The 24,207-nt window shown below is 36.5% G+C and overlaps 1 protein-coding gene and 1 pseudogene across 1 annotated transcript in view; one reads left to right on the forward strand and one right to left on the reverse strand.

Moving 5' to 3' along the window:
- Positions 1–24,207, forward strand: part of LOC109068164 (polymeric immunoglobulin receptor-like) — a 169,125-nt gene that overhangs the window by 61,217 nt on the left and 83,701 nt on the right. The gene's annotated exons all lie outside the window — the stretch shown is intronic.
- LOC109090855 lies at positions 1,192–2,755 on the reverse strand (annotated as a pseudogene).

Consider the following 24,207-nt stretch of genomic DNA (forward strand, 5'->3'; position numbering starts at 1 on the left):
TTATCACTCAATTAATCACTTAACTATTTAATTGCAATGTATATCTTCTTTCAGTGAACACAACTGAATTAAGTTCAGAGTACTCACAACTATTAGTTTTAAAACTTAAATGGTTTAAGGCAATCGGTTTCCTCAAACGGTTTGAGTTAACATAACTTGTCAGGTTTTAGTGAGGCTGTGTCTGAAGTCAGTTGTAGTTCCTTTCTCTCTTTTCTTCAGTAATTCTGTTTGTTAACAGCAGGTGTTCATCACTAATGCTCAATTATCACTCAGTTAAATCACTTAATTACTTAATTGCAATGTATATCTTCTTTCAGTGAACTCAACTGAATTAAGTTCAGAGTACTCACAACTATTAAGTTTTAAACACTTAAATGGTTTAAGGCAATCGGTTTTTCCTCCGGTTCCTCAAACGGTTTGAGTAAAGCCAACTTGTCATGTTTTTAAGGATATTTGTTTACACAAAAGGTTTGAGTTACGTTACTTGTCGGGTTTTACAGTGTGTTCGTTTTAAAACTTAAATGGTTTAAAGCAATCGGTTTCCTCAAACGGTTTGAGTAAACCTAACTTGTCAGGTTTTTTAAGGATATCTGTTTACTCAAACGTTTTGAGAGTAAGTTACTTGTCGGGTTTTACAGTGGTATATATATATATAGATATATATATATATATATATATATATATAGATATATGTATTTTTTTTTGGAGCAGTGCAGTTCATTTACTAATGAGACTACTGACAATTAAAGTCATTTTGCTCACCTGAGTTTCGAGATTGTCTTTTCTCTTTTTCACCCTGCTTCTCCTTAAAAGCAACAAATGTGTTAATTAAAAGAGAATAAAATTACTATGTTGTGTTAGAACAATATTGGACTCAAATGCATTTCTATGATGGGATCATATTTCTTTGGTCAACCTTGTGGAGAATTATTCACATTTTATTTCAAAGAAAAAAAGTTGTCCAACAAGTTCAATATTTGTAGAAAGCTAAACTAACAACTACATTTTTCTTTTACTGAAGGTTATAAATGAGGTTAAGAGCCTGCAATCAAATACTGCACATATCTTACCAAATCAGCAACACTGTGATGATAACTGCAGCTCCACAAACCACTCCAATGGATATGTACAACATCACCAGACATCCTACAACAGAGTCAAGAGTAAAACACCCGAACAGAACCATTTGCTTCACTTTAGAAAGAGTAAATGAGCTGCTCTACCTTTAACAGTGACAGTAACAACGTCTGATTTCTGAGACCCATGTTGATTGTGAGCCTCACAGTAGAAGCGTCCACTCTGTAGAGCACTGAAACTCTGTCCAGATCCAACAGCCAAGCTTTGATTCTCCTTAAACCAGATGAAGTTCAGAGCAGGTGGGTTTGAATCACTGCTGCAGATCAGAGTCACTGAATCTCCCTCTGTTTCACCAGATCCATTTATGTACACTGACACATTCCTGGGAGGATCTAAAACATTCATATAATTAGCAATACTATTAAAAAAAATAAAAAAGGAATGTCAAAGTTACTGAAGCATCATTAACTCACACATGATGTTTAAAGTCACAGCATCAGAGTATTTCTCTCCATGTTTAGTTCTGGACTTGCACTTGTATTCTCCACTGTGATCAGAGCTGATCTTTGAGATGCTGTAGATTCTTTCAGATCCTACAAATGTTTTTCCTTTAAACCAGCTGATTTCTGCAGGTGGGTTTGAATCACTGCTGCAGCTCAGAGTCACTGAATCTCCCTCTACTATTTCACCAGATGGACTGATGGACACTGAGACACTCTTTGGTGGGTTTTAAAAAAAAGACAAAAGTTTTTTTTTTTTTTTTTTTTTTTTTTTCCCAAACATAAACTCAACAATTTATATCCTAATGATTCTGTACTCACACGTGACACTGAGCTGAAACAGCAGGAGAGATGGTAACTGTGTCCATGTAGAGCACAGCTGTATCTGCCTGCATCCTCTCTTCTGACTGACTGCAGCAGGAGTTGATTGTTTCTGTCTCTTTTTCTCAGTTTATGGATGTGAGTTTCTGTACCAAGATGAATGTGCTCTGTCAGTCAGAGCGCAGCTGCTTTTACATGTCAGACGGACTGAATCTCCCTCTGTCACTCTCTCAGGAGACTCCACCTGAAGATCTGAACACAACACACACATTATATCTAGTGCTGCTGTCATACACTGATTATTATTCAACATAATGCACAGAAGAAGAGCTCAGCCTCATCAAGTCACCTGTGACAGTAAGATTCACTCCTCGATCACCAATCCATTTCTTATCAGGTTTATCAGTGATGAATCTGAAACAGTACATGTGTGAATCCTTCTTTGTCACATGACTCAGTCTGATGGTGCAGTTCTGCTGTTTGTCTCCCAGATACTGAAGCCTCTGACTGTATTCAGGGTCCTTAGACAGAACTGGAAACTTTTCACCAACTTTTACAGGGTTTTTAGTCCAGAACACTTTCTTGATCTTGTATCCAGTAGGGTATGTATAATTGCAGCTCATTATCACTGATGATTCCTTTAGTGCACAGATGTGTGAATGACTGTAACTCACACCCCAATCAGCACCAGAAACCCCTGAAACACAGAATTCATATAGTGAACAAAATATCAGCAGTTTGTGCGCATCATGAAAGTTGGTGGGAAAATGCATGCAAAATCTTTCAGTGTTTCTAAAGTGTTGCGGAGACTCACCATGAATCAAGATCAGAAACATCAGAGGAAAAGGAGGAGCCATTCTGACTGACATCACCATAGCAACACCTACAAAAAAAAAATCAGCAGTGGCATATTTAAGCCGTCATGAACCAGTTTTATTCATGATTTTTTTTTCTTTTTTTTTCTTCATTTGTTATTTTTATAGAACAATATAATTATCACTGTCAGTATAGATGCTGATGTTTGTTGAGGTTTAGTCAGACTCAGTGTGACAGGTTTAGAAACACTCTGTGGTTAAGCTATGTTAAGCTTGCAAGATCTCACCTTCTTCTTCCTGTCCAGCGCAAGTGAATAGACAAATGCTGCCATTTTATTCTCTCTTTATCTTCTTTATTTTACTATCATTCTCAATATTGTAAAATAATGACAGAGAGAGGATAAAATTTGCCAGGGGGGGGGGGGGGGGGGGGGGGGGGGGGATTTCCGCTTTTTTCTTTATACATGAGACAAAAACACATTTTTTTTTTTTTATGTTTTTGTTTCGTATTCACTGGTCAGTTCTCTTAGACCAACATACAAATACGTGCCATTGCATGCACCCCTCCCCCCACCACCACCACAAAATAAATAAATAAATAAATAAATAAGAAAAAATACGAAAAATAAATAAATCAAATAAAATCATAAGAAAAATAAAACAATTCACTCTATAAAGTTTGGCCTAAAATAAATGTCTTTCTAGCTGAAGACCAGCTTGATTTTTAAACAAATACATTTTTAAAGAAAAAAAGAGTTTTAACCGCAGCTGTATTTACTCACTGAGCTGCCAGAGAATATATATATCATAATATATATATATATAAATATATATATATATATAATATATATATATATATATCTATATATACACAGGTCATTCTCAAAAAATTAGCAATATTGTGAAAAAGTTCATTATTTTCCATAATGTAATGATAAAAAAATTAACTTTCATATATTTTAGATTCATTGCACACCAACTGAAATATTTCAGGTCTTTTAATTGTTTTAATACTGATGATTTTGGCATGCAGATCATGAAAACCCCAAAATTCCTATCTCAAAAAAAATTAGCATATCATGAAAGGTTCTCTAAACGAGCTATTAACCTAATCATCTGAATCAACTAATTAACTCTAAACACCCTGCAAAAGATTCCTGAGGCTTTTAAAAACTCCCAGCCTGGTTCATTACTCAAAACCGCAATCATGGGTAAGACTGCCGACCTGACGGCTGTCCAGAAGGCCATCATTGACACCCTCAAGCGAGAGGGTAAGACACAGAAAGAAATTTCTCAAGAATAGGCTGTTCCCAGAGTGCTGTATCAAGGCACCTCAGTGGGAAGTCTGTGGGAAGTAAAAAGTGTGGCAAAAAACGCTGCACAACGAGAAGAGGTGACCGGACCCGGAGGAAGAAGATTGTGGAGAAGGACCGATTCCAGACCTTGGGGGACCTGCGGAAGCAGTGGACTGAGTCTGGAGTAGAAACATCCAGAGCCACCGTGCACAGGCGTGTGCTTTTGAACCAGAAACAGCGGCAGAAGCGCCTGACCTGGGCTACAGAGAAGCAGCACTGGACTGTTGCTCAGTGGTCCAAAGTACTTTTTCGGATGAAAGCAAATTTTGCATGTCATTCGGAAATCAAGCTGCCAGAGTCTGGAGGAAGACTGGGGAGAAGGAAATGCCAAAATGCCTGAAGTCCAGTGTCAAGTACCCACAGTCAGTGATGGTCTGGGGGTGCCATGTCAGCTGCTGGGGTTGCTCCACTGTGTTTTTATCAAGGGCAGGGTCAATGCAGCTAGCTATCAGGAGATTTTGGAGCACTTCATGCTTCCCATCTGCTGAAAAGCTTTATGGAGATGAAGATTTAGTTTTTCAGCACGACCTGGCACCTGCTCACAGTGCCAAAAAACACACTGGTAAATGGTTTACTGACCATGCTATTACTGTGCTCAACTGGCCTGCCAACTCTCCTGACCTGAACCCCATTGAGAATCTGTTTCATGGATATTGTGAAGAGAAAGTTGAGAGACGCAAAGACCCACACACTCTGGATGAGCTTAAGGCCGCTATTGAAGCATCCCTGGGCCTCCATAACACCTCAGCAGTGCCACAAGGCTGATTGCCTCCATGCCACGCCACATTGAAGCTGAATCAGGTCATTTCTGCAAAAGGATTCCCGACCCAAGTATTGAGTGCATAACCTGAACATAATTATTTGAAGGTTAGACTTCTTTTGTATTTGTATAAAACCACTTTTCTTTTATTGGTCGGATGAAATATGCTAATTTTTGGAGATAGGAATTTTGGGGTTTTCATGAGCTGTATGCCAAAATCATCAGGCTATTAAAACAATTAAGAAAAACCTGAATATTTTCAGTTGGTGGTGCAATGAAATCTAAAATATATGAAAGCTTTAGATTTTATCATTACATTATGGAAAATAATGAACTTTTATCCACAATATGCTAATTTTTTGAGAAGGACCTGTATATATATATATATATATATATATATTCTATATATGGCACCCACCATTATGCTTTTAGTTACTTTCCCCACATCTGTTCACCACTCCATATACACTCCATATCACCAAAACTCCATATCTGTGAAAACTTCACTTTCTTTTTTTTTTTAAGAAATATATTCGACAAACATATTAAGAGTTTCTCAACTATCATAAAAACACAGTTCAAGCTTTCTAGTTTAGATCTAAAGCTTCAGTTACATACTTAACTAATGTCTTAATGGAAGTCGCTGCGGTTCTCCTGTGCTCATATGAAACCCAACAGAAGTTACAATACAGTGATAATGGAATTTTTACTTTGATGTAAGAGTTGACAAACAAACAAACAAAACAAACAAACAACAACAAAAACATTTACATTTAAGAAAGTTCTAACATACGTAGGTGTTTAATACAAAACCACTTTGCCTTTTGACATTAAACCTTAGATGAGTTATCATCTCCATACCACAAACACACAAAATATATGTGACGATAATGATGAATCCTGAAGAAAAGATAATAAAAGTAGCTCTTACCTGTTTCTCCAACACTCATGACCTGTGATAGCACTACAAATGAACAAGAACAAACCATCACCACACTCTCAACAACACACCAACAACACACTCACATACCTTATATTTTAATATGTGGTTATGACACTTCACCTTTCTTGTGCAGATAGTTTCAACAAGGCCATCATCACAGTCACAGTGATGTCATTTAGACTAAAGGCATAAAAACAGAAGTTAATCTTACATCAGTCCTTAAAATGAAAAACCTTGCATCAGGCCATATAATGTTTTCAAACCTATGCATATGTTCCCAATGAACCAAAAATAATAATTAATTTTGATAATTTTTGTCTAATTAACAGATAGCAATTTGGTAGTTAAATAAAAAAGGAACATTTTAGGCAACCACATTTTAAAATGTGCTGAATCAGAAGCACTAAAACATTACAGATCTTCCTATATATATATATAATTTATTTATTTATTTATTTATTTATAATAGAGTCCTCCATGTCAGTTTAAGTTGCTCTGAAGATATCCACAGGGCCTGTTCAAATACTTACTTGCAGGACATATTTCCTGTATTTTTGGCCCAAGTGTTCAAACAGGTGTGAAGACCACAAGTGTGTGTGTGTGTGTGTGCAACTTTTGACTGCTTGATGGAACACACTTATAATGTTGTAAAAATGCAAGTGTTGACAGAGCTTTATTTCAATTTTCAATATGTCACATTTGAAAATAAACATAGAAATGTCTGTTCAGGAGTTCCTACTGCATGGATCAGATGACACAATTAGTAATTGTTGGTGGCTGTAATTAAGTCTTTAAAAAAAAAGTTGGAAATATTGTACAAAATACACATCTTTTGCACCAAAAATCCAATATCTCAGGGAGGTCTATATATATATAGCTGTTTTATTGATTGATTATAATAAGACTATTGACTTGATAAAGGAGCTCTCTGAATTTTAGAATCAACTGACCCAGTCGTTAGATCATTTAATTTTGTAACCTGTCTGTAAGCAGTCAACTCCTGTAATTCCTTAGCAGTACAATTACTTGGGAGAGGAAAGGAGGACTCAGACTGCATGTGTTCTGACACTCTCAATTTACTTGAGTCTCAAGCAAGCCATACCATAGTGTTATAAAAGAACTGAGAAGAAAAAAATAAAGTGGCCTCACACCTTCGCTGTCTTACACTGTAAAAAAAAGTCTGTAGTTTTACAAAATAATTTTGGCAGCTGTGGTTGCCAGAATACTTTTGTAAAAAAATACAGAAAAAAACTGTAAAACACAATTACGGCCTCAAAAACTGTACATTTTACAGTATAAAACTGTTATTTACAAACAAGGAAAATTTTAATGTAAACCAGTAAATTCAACAACGCACACTGTATTAAAATCTTTTTTGTACCTTTAACATACTGACAACCACCATAATAATGCAGGTGGTAAAAGAGAAAGCTACAATGAAGAATCAAAGCTCATCACAAGTAAGTTTATATTAATATATAGAAGGGTGCACAAAGTCATTCATGCAAACACAAAACACCATCATGGTGACACACGATACTTAAACAATTCAATAAACTTACATTAAACAACAGAAGATGTAAAACATGAAGCCCCAATGTACATAACTGATAACAAAAAACTATTAAAAAACATGATGATTATTTAAACAAAATACTTTCAAATGTGGAGTGTCATGCAGGGAATTCTGGGAATATCAGTTTACAGTTTTTGACTGTAAATTATACATTGATTTGTTCTTTTTTACTTCTAAAATCTGTAAAAATTAACAGCATTTTACTGTAAAATTACATGAAATGTCTGGTTAGATCTTTTAACAGTTTTTCACTGTATATAGTACAGGAACTCTTACTGTTAACCTATTAACACTTTTTTTTCGTAGCGTTTTTACAAAATTGTACAGTTAAAATTACACTTATTTTTTACAGTGTACCCCTCAGGGCCTCAACCTAAAGCAGTTCTCAGAATATGCTGAAGGAAGTTCAAGTGTGTCACTTAAGCATGCAAAACATTGTGTGTCTAAAAAGACAGAGATGAAAGACCCAAAAAGGATAAAAATTCAAAACCAATTAAAATGATTCACTGATCTGAACACCCCACGCTGAGGACAGCTGCTGGTAAAATGTGTGGAAATCCAAACAAAAGACTGGAAACCACATGACAGCAGGCTAATATTAGAACTGATTAAATAAATAAATAAATAAATAAATACCACCATCGCTACATGATAGTTGAGGGACAATGGAAGAGTACAACGTTCATCAGTTAACCATAACCTCTAATCACCTAAATTGGGACCAAGATGTTCTTCACACAAAGCAGTCACATTATTTCAGAAGACTTGATCACTCACCAATCATTTGTGCTGCTTTTTGTGGCACTTTGATGACATTTAAATTAAAATCACAGATACAGATTCATTTTCCAAAGAAAGTAAGTGTTGGAACATGGTCACCAGCAAGGGGTGAAAAGACCACAAAAAGTATGGTATCATCACTGGGACAAACCAGATTAGTACCAACTAACCAGTAAACAGTATTGTTCTGTTACTACAGTAAAGTGTGTGTCCTTCTAATAGTGTCTCATTGTGTTTGCTATTTATGCTTTATACTGAGGTATCAAATGGCAGAAGACTGCAAAACTATTGCAGTATCAGATCTTTATTTTCTGCCTTGAACACACAAACAATGAAGCATAAGGTTGAAAAAACATCTAAATTAGCAAACAAACTATAATGGTTACACGATTGAAACCAAAGGAGAAAAAACTACAGCAGTTGGGATTACACACTACTGTATCCGATTAATGTTGCCGTTTCGCCAGGGACTCCCACACAAATCATGCGATTACATAACATGCTATTAACTGTTTTGCCATGTTTCCAAAACACTATGGCCGCATCTTGTTAAGCTGAAAGAAAGAAAGAAGCACGAACGATCAGAACAAAGAAAGAAAGAAAAGAGAAGCGACAATAGAAAGAACAGAATTACAACAGGGAAAGAAAAAGATAAAGAACGAAAGAAAGAAAGTGAATTAATAAGATACCCTACAATCCCGTTTTCCCCCCTAGGGCAAAAAGTTCAACACAGTACTGGAGATAACAATAATACAGGCAAACATAAATAGCAAAAACTACTATACAAAGTATACTTAACCAAAACTAACAAAAGAGCAAAGTAACAACAAACCACAAAAGAACAGGAAAGCAAAGCTGTCTTCGCATACATCCTGTCTATGCTTTTTAAACTCTGGTGCCGGGACAGGATTGGTGGTGGAAGCCATACGTCCACTCCCGCTAATAAAGAACTGACATTATTCCTGAACGCAATAACGCACCGTTCCAGGTAGGCGTGCCTAAGAAATTGACAGGAGAAACCTTAAGAGCAAACATATTTGTGTGAAAAAAAAAAGGAAAAAAAAAGAAAAGAAAAAGACAAAACCCATGTTTGCAGAGGGCTACACAAACCCTTGAAAGGGTGTCCCGCTAGAAACATTAGCAACACCCTTTTTATGTTTTCATCAACCAAACTGTAGTTCTGGACTACTAGAGCCCATCACATCTCAGCCGTTTGATTTTGGTTAAAACACAAATTAGATAAAAAACCAAGAGGGTTTTATGGTCCGTCATACACTGTGACAGGAAGAGTACTGGAGCCCAAGATAGATTCAAAGTGCTGTAAAGCCGAGCAACAAAGCAAGTGCTTCTTTCTCACTAGTTAGAATAATTAAGCTGATGCTTTATTAAACTTACGAGAAATAATAACTGGCAGGATGATCTAAACCCATTTAGCATCTTCCTGCAAAAAGAAACAGCTCCGGCACCAACCACGCTTGCATTCAACCTCAATTTAAAATTTTGTGTATAATCAGGTACAATAACCGAACAGGTGCATTACATAAAAGATGTCTTCACAACAGACGAAAGCATGCTGACACTCCATGGACCATTCAGAAAAGGTTCACTGTCTCAGGAGACTCCACCTGAAGATCTGAACACAACACACACATTATTATCTAGTGCTGCTGTCATACACTGATTATTATTCAACATAATGTACAGAAGAAGAGTGGAAACCTCATCAAGACACTTGTGACAGTAAGAGACACTCCTGGGGATGGCCAAGCCATTTTCCCATCAGGTTTATCAGTAGTGAATCTGAAACAGTACATGTGTGAATCCTTCTGTGTCACATGACTCAGTCTGTCTGATGGTGCAGAGTTCTCTGTTTATCTCCAAGATACCTGAAGCTTCTGACTGTATTTCATGGTCCTCAGACAGATCTGGAGGCTCTAAACCCCTTTATTACACGTCCTTTGGTCCAGAACCCTTTCATGATCTGGATATCCAGTAGGGTATGTGTAAGTGCAGCTCATTATCAATGATGTGTGAATGACTGTGACTCACACAACCCAATCGCCACTAGAAACCACTGAAAATACAGAATTCATAAGAAACAAGGATGTTGAAAAACAGTGCAGCCAATGCAAAATCTCTTCAGTGCTTTTTTTAGGGGGATGCAGAGACTCACCGTGAATCATGAGCAGAAAGATGATTAAGATCAGAGGAAAAAAAAAATCGAGGAGGCATTCCTGACTGACATCACATATAGAAACACCTAAAATAAATGTACAGTGGCTAATTTTTATTACGTCTGTTTTGAACTCTAGTTTAAAACATGTAAACTATTTAAGTTAGCTTTGTGTTTATTTGAGGTTTACCAGAGTTCTTTGTGACTGGTTTTCTGTGTGGGTAAACGTACGTTCGTAACCCTCGTCCCCCTGATGGAGGGAATGGAAGACGTTATGTCGAACGACATATGGGGGCTCACTTGGTTGAGGCAATCATCTCTGAGTTTAAGAGAAAACGCGCAATGAAAATTGGCTAGTGGATTTTGGCATGCTGAGCCACTCCCTTGCCTACGGATATATAGTAATGACAGCATGAATCCACTCATTCAGGTTTTACTCTGAGAGCCTAGAATGTGTCCCGGCAACAGCGAATAGTTCAGAGGCTGTGGCATGGGGTGACATAACGTCTCCGTTCCCTCCCATCAGGGAAATGAGGGTTTACATACTGCCAAAAAAAAAAATAACCGAGACATTCCCCTATCTGTCCCGTTCACTATGAGTTTATGTCGAACGACATAGGGGGTCCATGGCAAAATGCCACAACCTGAACACCGTCACAACCCTGTGGTGCTGCAATTGTTCCCAAAGCCCCAGTGCAAATTCACTGACCTTGGTACCCAAAGGGGACCAAAGGGTGAGTACATCGCTGCTGTAGAAGGCCATGCGCGGTATTGGACAAAAGGCTTTTGGAAGGGTATTTCAACCTTCAGTGAAAGATTGCTTCAAATCTTTCCTATTTTGTTCTTTCAGTTTAGCAGAACCGATTTGGAAACATACGAGGGCCTAGGAAAAAGGTCGCTACGTGAGAACTAACATCCTACCCTTAGGAGGTGACATGTGGAGATACTGATATGGACTGACCCAGGGGGGGCATACTACATATGGAATGGTCTCTTAGGCAGAGCCTACCTTACAGTAGGGATGGAACACCTGACAGAAGAGACTGACAGAGCAGGTCTGTCAAGGGAAGACACGGGGTTGACCAAGAGGGAACCCTTACCACCATGGAATAATACACACACCTTGAAACCGTCCGTAAAACTGGGGGTGCACGTGCTGCAAGCAACTCCAGAAAGTTGATGTGCCAAAGCAGTCGAGGCCCTGTCCAGGAACCTGAAGCTGCCTGCCCTGGTGGTGGTATAGCTGTGGCGCCTTTGTGTGTACTGTGGCGCACTCCATTTGGAGTCGGGAGTGTAACCAGTGCTGAAGTGACTGCTGGTCCCAACCCCAACCCCCCCCACCCCCCGCCTTTAAATTTATTAAAGTATGGCCTACATACTCTCTCTCTCTAAAAAAAAAAAAGAAAAAAAAAAAAAAAAAAAAAAAAAAAAAAAAATGTTAGGGATGTCCGTGGGGGGCCAAGCACCCTCAGCACCCCCGGGCCTGCGTTGAGGAGAGAAGGACGGCAACAAAAAGACTGTTTTTATCACAACTTGGCACTTCACACGCGTCTTGCCTGTCTTCAGAGGGCATCTTAATTGTTGTGGTTTCTTGCTGCATAGACCTCTCCTCTCTCGTAAACACTACATTTGTGGAATTGGTGGGCGGGGCTAAAAACAGCCAAAACCTTTTCATAGTCTCATCGGTGATTTACAAGCTGTTGAGGCGTGTTACTTGGGATTGGTGGGACATTAAAATGCGTTGTCTTTTATCCAAATACTAGTTAATAAGGGTTCATACTAGTGAAAAAGTGTTCATATTGGCCCTAACGAACTGCAATTCATCAATACAATTTTCTTCTGTGAAATCAAATTAAAAGTGTTTTTTTTTTTTGGGCGTTAGTATCAGATATGTTGTCCCTTTAGGGTTAACATGATAAGCCAGTTTTTGCTGCCACAACAGTTACATACATTTGGCATTTTAAGATATATAAGGTCCTCACAAACCCTGGCAGTACGTGTCACTTCGCGGTCCAAACTGGGCTCAACATTTTTTATTTTTGTCATGCTCAGTCATACTTTCAGCCTGTCTCCACGTAGAAATCTTCTGACGCAAGCAAATGCCTCTTCTACTCTTAGAATCATTTGAAGAGTCGCCCGCCGGCAACACTATAAATAAGATAAACGCTGAGGTGCGGCGCGTGAGGGGGGGGTTCCGGACTGAGTGAGTCTGTGGTTTCCTCGGGGTAGGAGTATGTTACGACATTGTTTTGTTTCCCTTACGTTAGCGAAGGTGCAGGGTCTCAATAAAGGTGTAGAAGGTCGTGGAAAAGTTGCATTTATTGTCAAATCATTATTTTATGTTTAATCAACTTAAATAGGGGGGGGGGGGGGGGGGGGGGGGGGGTTGAAACTTGTGTATTAAATACTTCGTGCCCCCATTCCGTGAGCAGGGGGGGGGGAGGGGGGGGTGGTTTGGTGTTCTCGAGATGCGTGTATAACTGTTGTGTTGGGGGAGGTGGTCACGTCTAGGGGGGGTATGTCGTTGATTCTTTTACCTGCCCGGGCAGTTCGAGTTAGACGCCTTTTACGTGTTTTGGGTTATTTTCTTCCTGATACACGGCCCGCAAAGGGGACATCTTTGTTTAGCGTCTGGACACTTTTCGTTTTGGATGCATACAGATAAGAGCATTTACATCAATCGAACTTGTAAAGGGTCTACAGTTGTTTTGTATAGCAGACATACATAACAGCAAAACTTTGTGCACTTATCAAATAAAGATAACAAACAAGTAGTGCTTCCCTGCGTCCTTTGTCTGCGCTTATCTTCCATTTACAACTCCGTCATTTAAAATGCACTGTAACTCAGTGAAAATACTCAACGAAGATACCAAGGAAGAGATATAGCTATATAAAGCCCTTACATGTTCCTAGCTTTTAATAAAGCTAAACAAGTGCTAGACCGAAAAAGCAGATATTCTGTGAGACTAAGTAAGTCCATATGAAAACAACGGCGGATGTTCTCGTTTTCCACGTCCTCCCTTCAATTATGCTTCATTAAATGTATGTGATCATTTAACCTGGATCATGCAATATACTTTCTGTGTTTATCATTGGGTCACATAATTATGGCTGCCAAGATGCTAGCCCGATTTTGGGCTACATAATCACGGGGACGGCAGATCTGGGCGTCGACACTCCCTGCCGCATGAACAATCAGCCCCGATTATTGTCCCTCCGGATCCTACCGTTCCGTGTCTCGGATTTGCAACAAAAGAGGTGGGAAGGTCTAAGGGGCCAAAAGAATAAAAATCCTGCCCATATATTTTGCTCCGCACCGAAAACCATGAACTCAGCTCTGCTCATCAAGGAAGGTGTAAGCCAGGAAGTCATTTCTTCCAAGTTCCAGCAACCAAGTCTTGAGTGAAATTCCCAAGTCCTCAAAGAGTTAAAAGTTACTGAGATAAATTTAAACTGCCTATTAAAAATCTTGAAGATTGTGGCATTATTGATGGACAACCTGCTGTTTAACAATCACACTCACTGAAACAAGATAAACCAAGAACTACAACTGACTTTAAAGCACAGCCGTGGAATACATCCAAGTTTCAATTCAATTCATTTATTTTTGTATTGCACCTTTTTTTACGATACAAATCATTGCAAACAACGTTACAGAAAATTAAGTTTCTACAATTTTTTAGTAGTCAACTGTATCAGTGTGACTGTCATTCATGTACATATGGCAGAATGTTCATAAAAATCAATAAAGACGTAAACAACAACGAGTAACACTATTAAACAGCAATTATGCATCAACTTATAGGCAAAATGTGGTAGTTTTGTATGTTTGTTATCTGGGTAGCATCATCGGAGGTCCTGCTGAGGGTTGGCATCAGCTCCTTCTCTAGGTGTTCTGGACCAGACTTGCTTGTGTTTAAATCCTAAGTTTACCATGGGATTAGGTGGTGTTGTGAAAGAGCAGAAAAAAAAAAAAAAAAAAACACTTGCCACCATAATTGTGGTGAGTATTTACTTCAGTTAAGCTCTTAGGCCTTTAAGCCCATTTTTAATAAATTTGCTTTTAAGCAATTGCATTGCTGTTTTATAGCAAACATTTGTGAAATGCTGATACAAATCTTGCAACTAGCAGATAACTTATGCTTTTGGTGACTGAATGATCTTGATTTAAATTTCTTAGTTATACTTTTAAAGAGAAGAAATTGTGCATTACTGGTTAGAGAGGACCATCACTTTTGGATGGGTTAAATGCAGAGTCCGAATTCTGAGTATAGGTCCACCATACTTAACTGTAAATGTCACTTTCACAAAAAAAAAGAGAAATGTCATTACGCAAATCACACCATAATGCTTCTATATTAAGAAGAAAAAAAAACAGTTTGGGATTAGGCATTTAGCCATGACCATTTTATCATGTGATCCTCAACAGTGGTGAAATAATTATTCATACTGCAGTGCATTATGGGAGAGTCTTTCATGTATTGCAACATGAAGCCCATTTGTTGATTGTCACCATTGTAGAGATTAATATGCTTGTTCTTGATATCTGTGTGTGTCTAAAAAAAACCACTGGAGTTTTCATGTGTTGCACAGATTTAAAATTCATTCTCTGTAAATATGAAAGCAGTACCAATTTACTTTAACTTTTTTTGCGTGCTGTAGTTTTCTCTGGGATGACTATTCAAAATCTAAACTTATGAAACAAATTAAACATTATTTTGAGCATAATCACACCAGGCCCTCATTTGTGACAATGTGTTTATTGTAGATCACTGATCGCTCTTTTCTACAACACCCCAAATACAAAGCTACAGAGTGAGGTCTAGCACAACAAGTCAAGGGTTCAAGAGCACAACTTAAGTCAAACACTGATCTCATGATGATGGTGGCATCATTTTTAACCAACATAAAACATTAACATCTGATCTTCTGTAATTTACAATAACAGCCAGGTGTTCATCACTAATGCACAATTATCATTTAATTAGTCAGTTAATTATCGTCACTTACTTTAACTCTTTGAGGGACTTGGGATTTAACTTGAGACTGTGTTTGTGACTTGGAAGGAATGACTTGATTCCTCCTCTGGTGAAATCAGCTGCTGAGTTCATGGGTGGAATAAACATATGGCAGGACTTTTACTTTCTGACCCCTGGACTATCCACCTCTGATCACAACAAAGAGACTGCACTCATTAAGATAACTGATATTCATAAATTATATTGGCTTTAATTCTGATTCTGGCAAAATATCAGTTGCTGGTAATATACAATATTGGTGCTGCATTTGAACACTGTCGATAACATACTTCTAGAGAGATTAGAAAACTGGGTTGGGTTTTCTGGGATGGTACGCATAAATGGTTCAGGTCATACTTAGAAGGGAGAGACTTTATTATGTGTGAGTCTCAGGAGAGCAATCCATTGTCCTAAGTGGACGTCCATGACATGCGGAAGTCCCACAAGGCTCAATTCTTCACCACTCTTTGTTTATCCTGTATATGCTCCCACTAAGTAAAATACTGAGAAAGAACCTAATTGCCTATCACAGCTATGCTGATGATACCAGGATTCACCTTGCCTTATCGCCAAATGAATACAGCCCCATTGACTTCCTCTTGCCAATGTAATTGATGAAATTAACAGCTGGATGTGTCAAAATTTTCTTCAGTTAAAACAAGAAAACTTAAGCGTCAATTGCATTTTTAAAGCAAAGATGAAGTTTTCAAGGTGAATGCATACCTTGACTCTAGGGGACAAACAACTAAAAATCAAGTCAGGAATCTTGGTGTGATTCTGGAGACAGGACCCGAGTTTCAGAGGTCATGTTCAAAGCAGTACCTAAATCAGCATACTATCATCTCAAAACACATTGTAAGCAATTAGATGTTGGTTTCCACTTTAGACTTGGAGAAAACTTGTTCATGCACTTATCACCAGCAGGGTGGACTACTGTAATGGTTTCCTCACCGGCCTTACCAAACAGACCATTAGACAGCTGCAGCTCATCCACAAAGCTACTGCCAGAATTTTTCTTACAAGAACCAGAAAAATCTGAGCATATCACAACAACTTCTCAGCGTCCTTACACTGACTCTGTCAGTTACACTAGGACTTGAATATTTAGAATTGTACTTTTACACATTACAAAATCACTTCATGGCCTAGGACCTAAAATAACATTGCAGATATGTTCACTGCATATAAACCCATAACAGGACCACTCAGATCATTAGGATCGAGTCAGTTAGAAATACAAAGGTTAACACAAAAAAAGGGGAGTCCTGCCTTTAGTTATTATGTCACTCTCAGTTGGAATCCTCAAAGCTCCAGAAAGAGGATCAGATGTGCTAAAACATTAGTCACATTTTAACTCTAGACTCAAAACTAATCTGTTTAGCTGTGCATTTATTAAAATGAGCACTGTGCTACGTCCAAAAATGATTGCAAGGACTATATGTATTGCACTGTATTTTATGTAATCGAACTGATTGCATGATTAACTGTTGATAATCATTTTCTATTTTTAAACATTTGAAATCAATTTTTAATCAATTTTACATAATCTTACCATGTTTTTAAAATCTCCGTGTTTTATTGTTGTGATTATTTCTTATGATATTGTCTTCTTTTAGTAAGCACTTGAATTACATTGTGTATGAACTGTGCTATATCAACTAAATTGCCTTGCCTTGAAAATTGCCACAGTAATTGTATGGTATGAGGGAAAACGAAGAAAACGAAGAACAAACGAAAGCGCTTATTCCGACCTTATGCACTGTTAAAAATGATTTTATTATTTGCTCAATATTAATTGTGTCAAAGAGTACAAGCAAGATTATTAATTAATTTAAAACACATTTTAATTAATTAAATAACCATTCAAATGAGAGAATAAACATGAAAAAACTAAGCTAAAATACACACAAAATATTGATTTCAATGGACAAAAAACAAACAAACAAACAAAACACTATGCTAAAGGAATACTATGTATCATGGCCAGGCCAGGAAGTGGCGATCATGAAACAATTCCGTCGAAAACAACTTAAATCACGCACATGACGTCAACCTTTTTACATATTCTCATTTTTCGTTGCGTATAATATGAGATAAAAGGCATCCTCGTTCAACTAACGGTTGGTCTTAAGCCCCAGTGTCAGAGTTAGTTGAAGACACCTAAGTTCACCAACAGAATATCAATGAAGGAAAAAGGGTAAATTATTGGCTACCATTATAGTGGTAAGTGTTTGCTTTCTTAGTTGGGCTCTTGACCCTGATGTTTTAATATTACATTTTGTGTATTGCTGTTGTAACTCGGTTATAACAGCAGGCCAAGCTAAGAGGAAAAGATGATCAGGTGGGGTTGGTTATGCTTTTGTACATAACCTTTTGTTTACTTGCATATCTGAACTCCATCTTTTAGAGCCTTGATCTCGGGAGTTAAATTACCATTCATTCATAGCAGTCGCTGTATTCAAACACAAAGACCTGGAATTTTCAGTATAATCCATGAGAGTTTAAGAATTCTGCTTAAAACAAAGTGAGGGGGAACTTGCTTTTGAGACACACAGTGACATCAATAACCAGCCAGAGAATCTCAAAAAACGGGTGACAAAACAGCATATACAGATGAACTGTAAGCATCGCAAAACAAGCTACTAAAGAATTGTTTTATTCATTTATTAATTTATTCATGCTGCAAAGCATGATGGGAACCATAAATGAGTTTTGATTGGTGGAACCCAGAATGCAGTGCAAGATGCTTTTTGATGGTCACCATTGTTGGGGGTTCTCAGGCTGATTTTTGATGCCCGTGTGCCAAGTAAAAGTTTTTTTTCCCTTTTTTAAAAAGGTTTTATAAAAGGGCTTCTAAACTCTCTGATTTGTGAAAACCGAACTATATTGTCCCACAGGGGTCTGTTATTGACAAGCCCAAAACCCCCAAGTCAAAAACCAAATGGATTAAAACAAAAAACACCACCGGATCTCTTTTTCCTTCTGGTTTGCTAGCTTTTTTTACACAATACAGAAAGAAAAAAAAAAGTTTAAACTGTTAGGCAAGACCCCACAAAAAGAAAACCTGACCCCGTAGGGTAACCAAAATTTAGTTTTCTCCCAGGATTCGTTCGTGTTTTTAGGTGTCTTCGACTCTGTTTTGGGCCCAAAAACACAACCTTTTTAAACATGATGCCGTACCCCTTCTATGAAAGCAAAAAAAAAGTGAATTTGTAAAAATTTGACATTGTGGCATGCAAAATTTTTTTAAAAGGGTTTTTGTCGCCAATCTGGCCTGGCCTATAAATGTTCTTTCATAGGGGTTTTTGTTTGTTTTTTTTGTTTTTTTTTTTGGCCCATGAAATAAAATATTTGTGAAATTTTTATTATTTTTTCAGTTATTCTACCATTTTGAATGTTAATTTTTAAATAAAAAAAATTTTAAAATTAATTTTAATAATTTTGTTGTAAACTTTGACACAATATATTGAAAAAATAAAAGAACACTTTTTACTTTGGGGCATGGAATTAGACTTTTTTTTTTATATTTTTTTCCTCTAAAGGATATGGGGGGGATATATTATTAAAACATGTCCCTTTTTAATACAGTAAATCAACAAATACTTTTTTCCCCCATTTTATTTTTTAAGGGAGGCCATACCCCAGTAAAAAAAAATCACATAAAGGTTTGCGATCAAAAAACCAAATGCCAATCGCGAATTAGGAAAAACAACAAAAAATCATTTCAAAAAAATAAACACATTAAAATAGCATAAAAAGCAAAAAACATACGACAAAAAAAGGCTAATCAAACAAAATCCGCTAAACAAAATTTTTCACAAAAAACCCAAAATGAATGAAAGGGAGGACGGGTCGATCAAAAAAAAGTCCCTGTTGTCATTTAAACCAAACAAATTTTGGAAAATAGAAGACTAGAAATTTAGTTTGCTTTTTTTTTATTTCTTTTGAAGGGAAAAAAAAAAATGTTACATCTTTTTTTTGTGGTTTTTAGGTCACCTTTTTTAGCGTCACTTTTACAGGGTTTGTTAATGGGCAAAAAAAACACACCACACCCCGTTACATAAAATGCTGGAAATTTTTCTTCTGGAATTATGGGGGATGTACAGGGAGCTCTGTCGCTACAAAAATTCATTTTGCTATAGAATGCATGTACAAAAATTTCACCAATCTAATAAATCATGCCAAATGTATACTTTTGATTTATGATTATTTATTTGGAACTGATTTTTTTGCAAGAAAAAGAAAACCCTTTATAAACAAGAGACTTTTTAAAATTTTTAATTTTATTATAATATTTTATATATATATAATATATATTTTATATGATAAATATATATTTCCTTTTTTAGCATCATATTTAAATAACTGCGTCAATCAACCAAAACCAAAACAAATAAAGTTTAAAAAGGTTCTTTTTATAATCTAACGAAATGCCTGACCACTAGGGGGTGGTGCCCCAGATGGAAAAACACAGAAACCAAACCCCACTTATAGTATAGGGGCTTTTACCCTATAAACCCCTTTGAAACAATTCATATTTAGACTTAAAGCTACAAAATTAAATAAAACTCCGTAAAAACCCGACAAATCACAGTAACTAAAACCCGGGTTGAGGAAAAACAGATTGCCTTTACTTAACCAGTAAGTTTTAAAACTTTGAAATTTATGTAATCAAGTGATTAATTAATTTGCTGATTGAGCTTAGTGATGAAACGCTGCTGTTAACAAACAGCATCCCCAGCTCCACTTATTAGTAACCAGACTGACTTTATTTCGTCAGACGTCACAGAAGATCTTATTGAGAATTAACTAAGGTTTAGATGTTGATTATTGTTCATTTGAAGAAAACCATGTTAGAGATCAGTGTTTGCTTTAGTTGGGCTCTTGCCCCTTTGTTTTCGTTTTAGATAATTTTTTTGGACGTTGAACCATGTGTTTTTGAAACATGTTTGTTATAACTCAAAAACCAGAGAAAATATGATCAGGTATTGGTTGTTATACAGCATATTGGTGATGATAATCATCAATTATGGAGCTGTTCGGGTTTTCAAAATCGTATTAAATAGATGTTCTATAGTTCAATTGATTACAATGAAAGCCATTCAAAAAATCAGTGGTTTTTTCATAATCTGATAATATTAAGGACTTTCTGAACAGTTTGGTCTTCATGGTGTCAATTAGCACACACAGACATCAATAATCAGAATATGAACCTCAACAATGGTTAGAAAAAAAAAAAACCTGCTGCAATGCATGCTGGGTACTATTGTAGACAAAACTCATCCATGGCTCCCAGCATGCTCTGCAGCAAGGTGTTTTTTTTTTTTTTTTTATGGTCACCATTGTTGAGGTTCATATGCTGATTATTGATGTCGTGTGCGACTAAGTGACACCACAGAAAACCAAACTGTTGGAAAGTTTTTATATTACTGATTTCACAGAACCCTGGCTCTTAGAACACTTTTACTGTAATCAATCCAACTAATTACACAACACGTATTTTATCAAAGATTAGACTCCAAACAGTTCAATAATCAAGATTATCATCATCAATATACAGTATAAACCAACATCGAGGTACAGGTCAGATAAAAAAAAAAAATACTAACCTGAATGCACTGTAAGTTGCTTTGGATAAAAACAGCTTCTAAGAGTGTGAGTGTGGGGTATAATATCTGATGATATTTTCTCTGGGGCAAGAAAAATCTAAGACAGAAATCAAGGGTCAAGAGCCCAACTAAAGCAACCATGATCTCTAACATGGTTACTTCAAATGAAAACAAAAATCACATCTAAACCTTAGTTAATTCTCAATCAGTATTCTGTAGATGTCTGACAGAAAAAAAGTCAGTCTGGTTTTTAAATAAGTGGAGCTGGTGATGCTGTTTGTGGGTTGTTTAATCAGATTTTGAGAGATTTCATGTATTTTATTTCAGTTCATTTTATCCTAGGCTGTGTCTGAGTCATTGTAGTTCTTGTGTTTCTTTTTTTTCTTCAGTAATTCTGTTTGTTAAAGCACTGTTCTCACTATTCACAATTATCACTCAATTAAACCACTTAATTTTTTAAATTGCAATTATCTCTCTTTCAGTGAACTCAACAAATTAGTTCAGAGTACCACAACTATTAGTTTTAAAACTTAAATGGTTAAAGGCAATCGGTTTCCCAAACGTTTTGAGTTAACATAACTTGTCAGGTTTTGTGAGGCTGTGTCTGAATCAGTTGTATTCCTTTCTCTCTTTTCTTCAAAATTCTGTTTGTTAACAGCAGGTTTTTCATCACTAATGCTCAATTATCACTCAATTAATCACTTAATTACTTAATTGCATGAAATATCTTCTTTCAGTGAACTCAACTGAATTAAATTCAGAGTACTCATAACTGTTAAGTTTAAAACCTAAATGGTTTAAGGCAATCGGTTTCCTCAAATGGTTTGAGTAAACCCAACTTGTCATTTTTTTAAGGATATTTGTTTACACAAAATTTTGGGGTTACTTATTGTCGGGTTTTAACAGTGTGTTAGTTTTAAACTTAAAGGGTTTTTTAAGGAAATCGGTTTCCTCAAACGGTTTGGGTAAACCTAACTTGTCAGGTTTTAAGGAATTCTGTTTACTCAAACGGTTTGATTTAAAGTTATTGTCGGGTTTACAGTGAAATGAAAACATAAATCAACACCCAAAACCTTAGTTAATTCTCATTAAGATCTTCTGTAGAGTCTGACAGAATAAAGTCATCTGGTTATTAATAAGTGGAGCTGGTGAGCGTTTGTGGGGTTGTTTAATCAGATCTTGAGAGATTTAATGTTTTTATTTCAGTTTATTTTATCAAAGGCTGTGTCTGAAGTCATTTTGGAGTTCTTGTGTTTTCTTTTTCTTCAGTAATTCTGTTTGTTAACAGCAGCTGTTCACACTAATTCACAATTATCACTAAATTAATCACTTAATTACTTAATTGCAATGTAAATCTTCTTTCAGTGAACTCAACTGAATTAAGTTCGAGTACTCATACTGTTAGTTTAAACTTAATGGTTTTAAGGAAATCGGTTTTTCCTCAAACGGTTTGAGTTAACATAACTGTCAGGTTTTATACTGGGCTGGGTTGAAGTCATTTGTAGTTCCTTTCTCTCTTTTCTTCAGTAATTCTGTTGTTAACAGCAGGTGTTTCATCACTAATGCTCAATTATCACTCAATTAAATTTCACTTAATTACTTAATTGCAATGTATATCTTCTTTCAGTAACTCACTGAATTAAGTTCAGAGTACTTAATAAATCGGTGTTTATGTTAGTTAGTGTTACAATGAAAGCCATCAAAAAAGTCGTGTTTTTTCATAACAAGTAATATAAAGGGACTTGTCAAAACAGTTGCCGTCTTCTATGGTGTCATTAGTCACACACAGACATCAATAATCAGAATCATGAACCTCAAACATGGTTACCCCCCCCCTCCTGAAAAAAAAAAAAAAAAAAAACATCTGCAATGCATGCTGGTACTATTGTAGTACTCATCCATGGCTCACAGGCATGCTCTGCTGCATTGTTGTTGTTTTTTTTTATTTTATTTTTTATGGTCACCATGTTGAGGGTTCATATGCTGATTATGATTGTCTGTGTGTGGTATGTAACACAAGAGAAAACCCAAATATCATCAGGTGTTTTTCTTGAGATAACTGATTACTCACAGAAACTGCTGGCTCTTACCAATCAACTTACAGCTGTATTCAGGTCGAGCTAATTACACAACTAACCTTTATCATCAGAGATTAGATGTCAAACAGTTTAATATTGGTGATGATTATCAATTCACTGTTAGAACGTTAGTAACACCAACATCTAGGTACAGGTTTGCATTAAAAAGAAAAAATTTAACCTGAATTGCACTGTAAGTTGCTTTGGATAAAAAGTGGCTTTTATGGAGTGTGAGTGGGTATAAACACCTGATGGACACTTTTCTCGGGCTTCTATGAGTTACAAAAAAATGGTTACACACGACATTCATAATCAAGCATATGAACCTCACAATGGTGACCATAAAAAAAAAAAAAACCAAACAAAAAGAGACCAAACACAATGCAGCAGACCATGCTGGGATGCCATCTAGGGGTTGTTTGTACTTCAATAGTACCCAACATGCATGTGCAACATCTAAACCTTAGTTAATATCATTAACCGATTGTTTGTAGGACGTCGACAGAAATGAAAGTCTGTTGTCTGACGATTACACAAGGGAGTGGTGATGCTGTTTGTGGGTGCTAATCCGATCTGATTATGAATGGCTAATGTAGTGTTTATTTCATGGCTTTCATTTTATCTAAGGCTGTGTCGGAAGTATAGTTGGAGTTCTTGTGTTCTCTTTCTTAGAATTCTGAACAGGCTCCTAACAGCATGCGTTTCATCACTATATCACAATTATCACTCAATAATCACTTAATATTTAATTGCAATGTATATCTTCTTATACAGTTGAACGCAACATGGTTTATTAAGTTCAGAGTACTCATAAATAATGTTAGTTTTAAATCAGGTTAAGAGCCGCAACTAAGGCAATCACGGTTTCCTCAACACCGTTCTTTAAGTGCAACAAAACATTGTCAGTTGTACCTGAGGGCTGTGGCTGAAGTCAGTTGTAGTTCCTTCTGGACTTTTCTTCAGTAATTCTGGTTATTTGTAACAGCAGGTGTTGCTCACTAGGCTCAATTATACTCAGCTAATCACTTAATTACTTAATTTGCAATGTATATCTTCTTTCAGTGAATCCTCAACTGACATTAAGTTGCAGATACTTAACTGTTAGTTAAAACCTTAACCATGGTTAAGGGCAATCGGGTTTCCTCAAACGGTTTTGAGTAAAACCCAAACTTGTCCATGTTTTACCGTGATATTTGTTTAAC

The sequence above is a fragment of the Cyprinus carpio genome, chromosome B1 (assembly GCF_018340385.1).
Source record: "Cyprinus carpio isolate SPL01 chromosome B1, ASM1834038v1, whole genome shotgun sequence".
NCBI classification, from domain to species: Eukaryota; Metazoa; Chordata; class Actinopteri; order Cypriniformes; family Cyprinidae; genus Cyprinus; species Cyprinus carpio.